The sequence below is a fragment of the Perissodus microlepis genome, chromosome 14 (genome assembly GCF_051167445.1).
Source record: "Perissodus microlepis isolate ML-2025 ecotype Zambia chromosome 14, ASM5116744v1, whole genome shotgun sequence".
NCBI classification, from domain to species: domain Eukaryota; kingdom Metazoa; phylum Chordata; class Actinopteri; order Cichliformes; family Cichlidae; genus Perissodus; species Perissodus microlepis.
The window spans coordinates 25,916,566-25,929,104 of NC_140474.1; positions in this window are offsets into that span (position 1 = coordinate 25,916,566).

Here is a 12,539-nt window from a genome sequence, read left to right on the forward strand (position 1 = left end):
CTTTCTTCCTTTCTTCAATTTACACACTTTCTTCTTCTGTTGTGTGTTTTTTTTGCCATTGAAAAGGAAAGAGCAATAAGCCTCCTTCTTAAACTTTGTGGAGATTACATGAAGATGAGATTCTTCACTCTGCTATGAACTGTCTACCTTCTATCCTATCTCTTACAGAGATGTGCAGGAGTTCCTTAAGAACTGCTTCCTTTCTAACAACACCCTTTTTTCTGCTTCCATGTTGTCTATTTGTGTCATTTTGTCTATTTTCTTGCTCTTAAAACACACTCATCTGAGGTTTAAGTCAGTTTTAATGACCTTATGAGGCTGTCCAGTATAAAAATCCACTACAGAGAGAAAATAACATGGGGTACACATCTGAAGGACTGCCAGTCGAACCACATTTCAAAGTGAATAATTTTTCTTTGGAAACTTTATAATTGTAGTTCTAAAAAGTTGTGACTCATTTTACTGAAAGTAATATTTTCATAGATCTATTTGGATTATTCTTCTAAAAGCACATTTTTGATTGCCTGTGTTTTATATTCTATTCAGTTTGCCTTTTATATTATTTTCTTTTAAACAAAAAGCAATACTGCTTTAATGTGATAGTTGATCCCCAGTTTCTGTGTTCACACCATGATGTTGACCTACAAATGTAGAGAAATGTTTGCAAAAAGCTGCTAAAAAAGAAATTAACATGAGCCACCTGTATGAGGAATTACACAGAAAGGTAATAACAAACTGGCATTGTTCCAAAACTGTGTTTTCAGAAATGCCAGTGGAATTTTAAAAGAGGTTCTTTTAATTATGAGACAGATTCCCAAATTTCCAGGTTCAATCAGCTCTTTAGTTTAGCTTTTGCACATGTGAGTGTGTGAGTGTGTTTGAGAGACACTGTTATGCAGCATCTCTGAGCGTCTCAAGGTTAATTTCATTAACTGTCAACCGATCTGAGCACAGACTGCAGAGTATCATTATGCAAAATTATGAACCGAATCAGATTTGAGAGGGTGCATATGTGTGCACGTACATGCGCATGTGCTTGCAAAAAAGCGTGAGTATTGCAGAGAGAAAGTGGAACATGAACTGTCTAATCACCGCATCCTCATCATTGCATTATTGTCCTAGTCTTATCTGGCTCACCTTGGTCCGTTTTTCTTTCCTTGCCATCCTTCTGTTTTTATTGTCTCTCCCATCCTTTCCCCCTACAAATGAGACAGAGTGGTTAGAATGATGAGAGGGGCAGAGAGAAAGGGATAAACCAAGGATAAATGTAAACCACAGGGCTAGAGCTGACAAGGAGATGCACACCAATTTCCATTGAGGAGACAAACACATTTAGAATTGAAAAGTACCAAGCGATAAGTAATGAGACACCAAAGACAGCAACTTGGAGGCAGAGGAAAGCTGATGATCTAAATTAATTGGCAGCAGTACCCCTGCAGATATTCTAAAAAGGCAAAAATAAGATTATCCTCAATTTATTCTAGCAAAAGCTGAGAAATGTCAAACACCTCATCTGTCTGCACAGTGGGGGAGTGATGAAAGGTACAATGGAAGAATTACTTCTTATTAAGAGTTAATATTGCAGAGGAGAGCCAAAGATAGCAGGGAGTGACCCCAGACACTCCTGGTTTAAATAATTAGTCAAACACTCCATAGACACTAAACAGGTATACTCAAATATTCACTTTTTGGGAGCTCTAAAGTGACTGTGTGTAGTACTTACAGCATAATCGCTTGACTACCTGCACGTGAACGAGGTGCAAAGAGATTAGGAGAACGTATGTCAGGGAACCTGTCGTTTGGGTGTAGTTTTTCCGAATTTGTGCCATCCAAATGTATCAGTCTGTTAAAAGCATATAACCTTAGACTTTTTTTTTTTATTTTTAATTTTGTGTGTTTGTGTGTGTCTCTTCCAGCGTGAAACAAACGCAATTGTGAAATTGGCAGCTGCGCAAATTAATTAGGTGTGGAGGCACAAGCATCCTAAAGTGAGTAAACACTACAAAGGATGAATGGAGGAGACAAACAGCCCTGACAAGTGAGTACATCCAGTGATCCACGGCAAAGAGAACTTAGATGAAGCTTCTTTGGACCTAGATTTGATGGATTTAATTCCTACTGATGAACTGCCAGATTAAAAAATCAGCATAATGGAGTCAAACTGGCTAGGCCAGTTATTTATTTATCGTCAGCTGCAGTCAGCTGAAGCTGTCTGTCTACTTTGAAAATGAATTATTTTCTCCAGGAAGATAATGTTAAAACTAAATCTGACATTGGTGGTTTTTAATTCAGGTGAAAATTTTAACACTACTGTAAAAACTTATAGGGGTGTATCTCCCAGTGCTGTACTTTCAGGAAGTTGTTTGTATATAAGGGGACTTCCAAGAAGATTTGGATATATTTTTCTCTCTAATGGTCATATATTATGGCCCACGTCAGTTTTAGTGAAGAAATTGAATCCCTAACAGCGATGCAGCATTAAAGGTTGTGGCTAATGATGAATGTCCTGTCAGGGTCAATTAGAGCCACAGATAGCATCACATACAATCTGCCTGGAAGATTGCCCAGAGTGAGCTAGAGACAGAAGGAGGAGAGAAAAGGAAGAAAGGAGAGAAGTGGGGGAGACGTGGGGAAGTGAGGATGACAGTGAAGACGGGAAGAAAGAAACCAGAACTAAGAGAAAGTGAGTGAGAGGCTTGGAAAAGACAGAATGGTTGACTAAGGAAAATAAATGGGGCTAAGTGAAGAAAATGTTAAAGGATGAGTGTCCTGCAGAACAACAATGATTCACTTGTTATAATAAACGAAACAAAATAGAGCAGTAAAATGTAAATGCGAAAAGAAAAAGAAAATCAATGAATCTATTCAGCAAATAAGGGTTACAGAACACTAAGACAAAGCAGAGCCAAAGCCAATTAGCTGTACTTTCTTTACTGTAACTGAAAAGAATCAGCTCATTATGAAATACAAAATAATTCATCATCCTGGAATTAGAGACACTCATGAGACAAAGACTTAGTGATCATCATTGCTTTGTGGACTACATTAATTAGAATTTTGATTCTTCCAGTACTTTACTTTGTCTACTGTCGTGGAAAATTTAACAATAACCTGCAACACACCCAGCAAGCTTGATTTGAAATGGGTTTAATAAACACATTGCAATGTGGAGAGAGCATCCCAGTGAAACACCAGGACCATCTCTGAATTGTGGCCACTGCCCTTCATCTTATATACAGAGACACAGACAAAGAACATTCCACAAACTCTTACATGTTGGCCCCTCTCACGGGGGGGCTATACCTCCTCCCTCACAGAGAGAATTATGACCTTGTTTTCTGCTTGGCCATCACCTAAAGATTTACATCCCTGATAAGCAGAAGGAGTCCTACTATCTGTTTAACGTCTCCCATTACAATGGCCTCACTGTGTTAACATTCCACATGCATGTAAACTAGTCACAGGAGTGCTCTTACTATAGTACAGTGAGAAAGTGATATTACTATAACTAATGTGATTAATACATAAGAAAAGAAATCTGCCACCACACTACCAAGCAATATTTTCATATTTTTCAGGTTTTCTAATTGCCCAAAAGACAGACAACCAATCACATCCACACCGACCGCCAATTTGGAACCACTAAGTGACCTAGTATATCTTTGAACTGGGGAAGGAAGCAGGAGATAAACCACACGAGCAAATGGGGAGCATACAAGCTCAACACAGAAGGGCCCCGGCCAGCAGATTCAAACCCAGGGCCTTCTTGCTGTGAAAGCAAAATCTTCTTTGAACAGCTCAGAAATATGTACCAAATTAAACTACAGTTGTAAGCAGACATAAATACGTATTCATATATTTGTCAGCTTTCTAAGTTCTGACTCGACCTCCAATGGCAATGAATAAAATTATAGTTATTTTTAAAAAGTATAGAGAATACGTTTAATACATGTCTAGGGGAAGTTATAGTATCTGTTTAATCTCAGAGAACCCGAAAGAATAAATGATGCATGCACAATGGTGAGTATGACTTGCAAATTTAAAAGTCCTTATACTTTATTTTTGTCTGACAGCATTTCAGGGAACTCCGAATGAAACTTTTGAGGAATGGTAAATGATGTATGAACAGATATGCTTAATAGAAAAAAGGGAAATACACAGGCAGCAGTTTTGTTTTGGAAACTCCCCATTACTACTGCTGCCGTCATTCAAAGCTGGTTCCATGGCAACCAAGAAAAAAGTTTACCAGTTTGTGACACATTATGTAGAGTGTGACCAATTTGCCACTCCATCTGTGAATGCACTTCAGTACACCACTATTCCGAGAGTTGGAGCTAAGACACGGCACACTATATTTATATGAATAACTGCAGTATGCATATTTATAAGCATGTGGTTCGGTCATGCTTATAAGCTGTGCTTGTATATGTAGGATGTAAGCAAGCGATTGTACGGTGGAGATTGTGTGTACATGTACTATGTTTATCTGTATCTAGAAGCTTGTGTATGTTTGATGTTTAAATTGAGTGAAAGTGAATTAATCCTGTCTCAAATTGATAAATGTAACATATTGTGCACGCAGATATATTGCAGCAATACAAACAAATCCAGGTTGACAGGAGTAGAATAGTTCAACTCTGAAGCTATGACTATCAAAACATTCTAGTTGCTAATCATTTTACTTCCTTCCACCATTTAAAGGTAACTGAACATGCTAACCAAGATGATATGTTAGTGATATCAGGTCAAATATTCACTCATAAAATTGGAGAAAGAACAATAAATAAAAACATTTCCATTAACATTGCCAAAAAAAATCTGTTTATTTATTTTTTTAATGTTTGCCAGGATATTCAAATCTATTAGCCCCGTGTTCTTGCAGCAATCAAAACCCTGTTTTTATCTGTGAACATAATCACTATTTCACAATCTGTATTTCAGCTTTCCTCTCTTACCCTTTATTGATGAGCCATGACACGAGTTATCAATTTGGAAAATTAGTAATTATAATTTAGTTTGATTCTGTCTACAAATAAAGTTGAAACCCAGTCTTCTAATAATTTTCTTCAAGCATGTTCAAGCATAAACTGTAAATAAGTGCTTTAGATAATGCTTGCTAAATATGTGGACATTTAAATTAATGATAACAATAATCATCATCATCATAGCAGAAGAAGAAAAACTTTATTTATACACCTGTTTGCAAAACACATTCAAAAACTGCAAAATTGTGTTTTACAGTGATAAAATTTCACCCCAATGAAAATGCAAGGATCTTCTGTGATAGACTTTATTCTGGAGCGGTGGGTCTTTGCAACAGTAACACAGAGCTTCTTCTTGATCTCTGTAGCACTAAATGTAATTTTCTTCAATTCAAAGGAACAATGCACAGAAATGGAATTTGCTCACGTGGGGATATGCACACAATAATGCATGAATACAAAGAGTAGCTACCACTTTTCACTAGTTCTTTCAAAACTGAAAAAGCTTTTTTCATGCAATGAAACCTCCAAAGACGTGAATGTCAGATGTGAGTGTTGAGTCAGCTAAATGTTTGATTCAAAAAGACCTTTCTTCAGACTTAATCATTAATAAGTTAGAAATATACTGGGCACACACACACACACACACACACACACACACACACACACACACACACACACACAAAGAAACACACACATACAATCTGCTGTTGAATCAGATGCCAAATTGCACCCTGCTTCTTTGCCTGCCAATCAAACCACAAAAATAATAACAATTTCTTTGTACCACCAGCTGAAAAGATTCATGTATTTGTGAATGTCTACACAAACATAGACACACACGCGCACATATCTCTCCCCTCTCATCAAAGTCTCATACAGTATAAAATAAAAGGTCAAGCCTATCAGAGTTCAGCTGACAGCCTTCTTGTTTCTAACATGACCTTGATAGCCTCTAGCCTCTACAGACTCGCCTCACAGAAGATTCTTACTGTGGTCTAGTGCTGCTTACTTTCAACAGTCAGGTCAATAGTATACTACTGGTATACAGTAAACCTCTACCTTTGAACAAGACAGAGGATAAGCAACACTGAAATAAGTCTCACTGGAGAACCAGTCACCACTACATTTGCAACCTTCTTGGAATACCTTTAAAACTTTATTGGGTGCTAGAAAGCATGCTAGTCACAGACTCTGTGGTCTTATTGGGGAACCTCAAAGTTTTCCCGAGAAATAACAGTTAAACCTGGATGTTTCACCCCGATGAAACATTTTTCATCCTGATAACCAGTAAATCAGAATTGTTTCCTGTGAGCAACAGTGCTGCACTTTTTCACCTATTCTGCTTATTTGTGGACAGACCCTGCAGGTCAAGTGTCAGACGGTGCCCTGTTCAGTGGTCTCAGGATCAAATCTTTACTCACAAGTAGGGGAAGAGTGGAGTGGGGTATTGAAAGATGAACTGATGCTGTTTGGGAAAGCTTGGTGTGATGAAGAAAAAACTCAGAGTTCTCATTGAAGTAGTCGATCTATGTTCCTACAGTCACCTATGGCCAGATGCTGTGGGCAGTGATGGCTAGGCTAGGTTCTCGGGCTCAGAGGTGCCGGAGAGCTGCAGGGAGTGGCTGGGGAGAAGAACGTCTAGGCATCTTTTCTATGATCCCGATAGGTGACAGAAAACTGTGTAAGTGTGTGGTAGGACTAATGATTTTATCCATCTACGCTTTATTTACTACAGTTCTCATGATTTTCATAGACACCAATCACAGAAAAAAAAGGTATCAAAATAATGAGAAATATATCGAGGCAGCATCAGTAAAACAAAAGCACGCTGAATTTAATTCTGTAGTTGTGGCACATGTGTCATGGCAGCAGTCTCACTTGTAATTTGCACTTTAACCCAGGCCACAAACTTCTGGGATGGGTGGGAAGCATGTCACAGAGCCGAGATCACAGGGTTAACGCATTCACAAGCCTATTTAAATACAACAGTCAGCTTCATCATATCTGCATGTTAAAAATAGAAATCGAGTGAATACATAGAAACATAAAGCATTCACGTTCACACAGTAAAAGCCCAACCCTTCTGAAAACCAAGAGGCAGCCAAATACCTAAAATGGTACATAGTAAACTATGAGGGTGTGATTGAGATACACTAACTTTTCCAATTTTTCTGTCTTGTATGGCTCATTGGACACTTTTTTTAAAGCAGTGCTTGGGCCCCCTTTGTCCTCGGATATGAATATCAGCTCATAACATTCTGTCAAAGTCATCTCTCCACGCACACACTCCTGCTCATATTCACTCTATAGTCTACAGTATATCAGAGAACTAATGGAATTACATAAGGACATTGAAAAGCCAACACTCCGTTTTAGGGACATAGAAAAAAATATTCTATACTTCAAGATTATTCATTAGTTCTTCTGTGCCATTGAGTCTCTAATATTCCAGAACACTCTTCCCTTAAAAAAGGCACTCCAAGGTCAGAATTTTTTTTTTTTGTGTGTGTGTGTGTGTGTGTGTGTGTGTGTGCCACAGGTTCTGACAGTGCTACTTAGCTGCTGCTCTAATGGCACTCAAAGGGCAAGATAAGATAGTGTCCAGTGATATTTTTTTTGGTGTTTGCCTGACATCTTTCTCTTTCCAGTTTGCAAAATTTTGTCACTTTAATTTCTCTAATTTGCCAAGTAATTTGATATTAAATAAAAACACACACATGAAAAATATAAGAGACATACATTACGCCATTTATTTATGTTATTTTGGTCACCTTTCTTTTGGATTATTGTGATGCCATACTCTCTTGTCTCCTTTAAAATCTCCTTAACCGCCTCCAAATGGTACAGAAATCTGCAGCAAGATGTGTCACCTGCACCACGTCCACCAATCATATTACACATATTCTCATTCACCTTCAGCAGCTCATTCTTCCCCAACATACCCAGTCCAAGATTCTGCTCCACACTCTTGAGCTGTCAGTGACTTGGCACCCCCATATCTCACAGACCTCCTTCATCCTCACACTGTACTGTACACTCAGCCTCTGCTGCAACTGAACACCATGGGTGCCAAAGCCTTTATCTGCACTGCCGTGTCACTGGAACCACTACCACTTTAAATCACAGCTCTTTACAGCAGTGTATTAACTACAACCATCTCTCGTTGTTGGTGGCGTTTTGTTTTATGTATTTTTGCATTACATTTTAAATCTCTCTTAATACTGTTCTTGTTATTCATTAGTGCTGTAAGCTGACCTTGAGTGTTTTGAAAATTAGCAATAAATTAAATGTATTATTGGATTCTTCTTCTTCTTCTTCTTCTTCTTCTTATTATTATTATTATTATTATTGTTATTATTATTATTATTGACAAGTGAAATTTTAAAGTTCAGCTGTCATTCTGACCAATAAAATCGTCTGCCTTCATTTGTGTAGGTTATTCTCTTGATTGCAAAACAGTTCTGAACAGTCAACACACAGAAACACCTTTGGATTGAGCTATGGGGATTTTGGAGGTTGGGTTAAGGCTCCGCTCTTTGTTGTGTTTCTCAAACAATTCCTGAACAATCGCCACAACTATTTTTAATGTTATTCTGTAGATGTTCTCATGTTACAGCAAATTATTTTCATGTTGTTTCCTCAAATTCACTTTCAGTGTGCTGTATCCAGTTTCTCTTGCTCTACAGCACTCTTGTCTTTGTAATGTTTTAAGACCAAAATCAACTTGAAAACAGGCCAACTGAATTAAATATGATCAGGCCCAGATTTCAACCAGAAACACACCTCTTGAGCCAAGAAGAGTTAGAGCAGAACACCCCAGTAGCCAATGCCAAATAACTGTATGGCTTTATTACAGTCTCTTCCTCATATTCACTTCTGCCATAATTTCCTGTCAAAGAGGAAAATTAAGTGAAAGCTAAAGCTTATCCCTGTAACAAGCTAGCACCAGAGTGGATATATTGTCTTTTAACTACAGGGCACAGTTTCCTGATATGTCACTGTTGTGCCTTGCTGTGTCATTAAGCGTCTCTCCTGCTGAAGTGTCCTTGAACATGATACTGGAAAAACTGCTAACCATGAGGGGTACACCTCGACGAAGAACACCCTGCAAAACAGCTAAGTTCAAAGGCACGGATAAAGAAAGTACAAAGATTACAATAATTATTCAAAATATTAGGGAGACATGAATCTCATCTTTATCGCTCCTCATCTTGATCAACAACACCATAATCAGCTGATGTCATCAGCTGATGTTATAGCCATTGCCAACTCCATCACCATGGTAACTACTAGTTGCCAAGATGCAGAGATGCCGGGTGTCAGATATCATGAAGTGTTTTTTTTTTTTTTTTTTCTCAGTTGCCTTGTGATCCTGTTACACATGATGAGTTGTTTTCTTTCCCTAACCTTGTGAATCTCCATAGCCCCTAAATGCTGTTGCAGAGCTTAGGACATGAAAACAATGTTAAATGTCATGCTATGTACCAGCTAAGTACAACAAAGCATTCTGAAAACATTCTGGGAGGAGAAAAAAAATAAAATCATCTTAGAAGGTTGTGCACAACAACATGTCTTCCTGTTTAGTTCTACATGTGAGAAAGGGTAACTTCTGACAACATTATCTCAGAGTTCATGTGTAAAATAAAATAAAAAAAAGTCTGCTGTGTATTTTGATGATTGTAGTAAAGAGCCCTTCTAGCAACGAGATTCACTATTATGACTGCAAAGGCCAAAATATTATATTCCCATTATTTTCATACTCTACAGCCCCATGTATCATGAGTTTGTCTAGAAAAGACCGCTCTCAATAGGATGGAACTGTTTCATCATAGGATAAAGGTGATTGCTCATAATATGTCCCTTCCTTAAGCATTCAGGGCTGTACTGTTCCTTACTCTAGTGTACTGTAGACCACACAAACACTAGCCCACATATCAAGTATGCGGTGAAGAATAAATCATCGGGCCATATCAGATGTGTTATTCTGTTATACTGCAGTGCTTAGCTCTGTTGCCTCGCAGCAAGATGTAATCTCTAATTGGTGATTTTGAATTGGCTGTGGATGTGAGGCAGATAAAGTAATCAAGTGTGTAGAATAAAGTGCTACATGAATATATGGGTAAAATGGTACGTGCAGTCTAAAGAGCAAATGCCAGCATGTTCATTTTCATCCCTGCAGTCTGAGTGCCAATGCTGAACTGTCAAATGTGCATTCATCTTGGTTATGAAGGGTTTATGCACTGCAACCCAACTATCACATCCATCGCTATGTAATCGACATATTGTTCTCACTGACACAGTCCGACTGATGTGCTCAGTTACCCGAAGAAGAGTTGCTCATCAGTTTATTTTGTTTATATTTCACTAATACACGAGTCATAAATTCTGCAAAATTTCTGGCATCTACCAGTGTCTTTCTCTTACATACAAGCAAAGGAACCATTTTATTCAGATTTCCTATTAAAGCAGTCTTTTTGATTAAAGCTCTGTGCCTCAACATTGAACCCTTTTTCAAAGTCACTTTGCTAATTTCCTCTGGTCATCATGTGGGAAAAAAGGAACAGAATCATGTAAGCCTGCTCAACATTTAATACACGCCACAGAGCGTGACCGAATGTTGTGTAGTATCCAGCCCAGCTGTGGGAAAGCATTCATATGTATTGTGGTTCTCCACTTCCTTTAGTCAGATTTTCCTCTCCATCACCCATCTGTACATTTGTAAGGCTTTATTCCAAAATTCTAAATGCAGAATATTTATACGCTCAAGAAAGCAATACACGTAAATGTTTATGTTCATGATTGTCTAAAGGAACACAGCTTTTAAGATGTCAGGGGTAAAAACAATGAGCTAAAACCATGACAAACTCCTAACGGGAGTTTGAATAGCAGAGCAATCGATGAGACTAGTTCAAAGAGACGGAGCACAAGTATGACAGCTATATGTGTGTGTGTGTGTGTGTGTGTGTGTGTGTGTGTGTGTGTGTGTGTGTATGTGTGTGTGTGTGTGTGTGTAAGGCACAAGTGGACTCTGGGTTTGTCATATTGATTCAGTTCACTGCAAGAACAGCAAGAAACTGAGTAGTGGAATCATTATTTTGACAGTTACAAACCTTCTCCACACAGACTCATAGTCACACACAGTCTCGCACATACGCGGAATAACAAACCAGAATATAGCATTAAACACTGTTCAGAATAGCATGCTTCCTGCAGTCTTCACAGTCAACTTGACATCAGATGGATGTTTTCCTGCGGAGTATATGTACATCCTACATACAAATAAGTGCACAACCATGCAATAACCGGTTGAGTTCATCACATACACAAACACACAGACACCCCCGAGGCCAGAGTTCCTAACCTCGTCACAGTCTGCTACAGCAGCACATCGATCAATGTGCCCCATAAAGACAATGAGGATGTGAAGGGCAGAAGAGCAGCGCTGAATAAGTAAGGCGAGACAGGAAAGGTTTGAAAACAACTACAGCAACGTGCTGTATGTTTGACCTCATGATAATAAGGCAATTTCACATAGGCATTGAATTTTAACATCAAACTCTTGATGTCCAGCAAACGCAGGGCCTAAAGCTTAAATAACGATTGCTTTGAACATCACATTTCGATCTTTAAAACAACGTAATGTAAGATTGATTATTGTTGTCATTTTGTAAGTCTTACTCTGACGTACATTTCACAATAATTCTTTGCCTTTAGCTCATTGTGATGTTACTGAGAATTTGATCAGAACTACACAGCAGGAATGAATGAGAGAATGTGGGTGGAATGGCAGACAGAGAAATAATTTTTTGCTGAGATCACATTAAGTTACAAAATGAAGAAGGATGAATAATGAAGTAAAAACTAAACTATGTTCAAATTTAAAAAAAGAGTGCTGAGAGGGGAAAATGCCAAGAACCAAAGAAAAAAAAGGTAAATAATGTTAGAACAGACCAGAGAGCAAAAGGAGATTGATTCATGTGGATTTATGCTCTGGAACTGAAGTATTTAAGAGCGGGGCAAAAGTAAAATGAACAGAGGGTGACACATGGCCCTCCAAAGACTAGGTGTTCCCAAACCTAAAATTTCAGGACAGCTGAACTGTCACCTTAGTAAATAGTGTTAAAACACTTGTTAGTTTCTATAGGGCTGAGTTTTTTCAGACACATAGTGTACTAAGAGGACTATTTCTTAAAGTTTTGTAAGGCTGAAATTGGACTTTGAAGTGGTGAACAGGTACTGACAAAATGGGAAGAAGCAGCAAGACTTTCAGATGTGGAGGGTTAAACTAGTAGAGTGAAAATCGGGGAAAAGAAAGTGGAAGCAGGAAAAGGAATCAAGTGGGTTCGCGGGGTTCATTTGCCAACAGTTGGGAAAAGGTAAAAGGGTGCATGGAATAGAGGAGAATGACTCAAAGAGTTTGGTCGTAAATGTGGAGAGGTAAACTAGATGAAAAAAGTAAAGCTGTGCGCTCTAAAGGAGAATAAGTTATGAGAGAAAACAAAGCAAGGAAGAAATGCAAATGTGAGGCAATTTTCCACAGCAGTTGAAAATGCT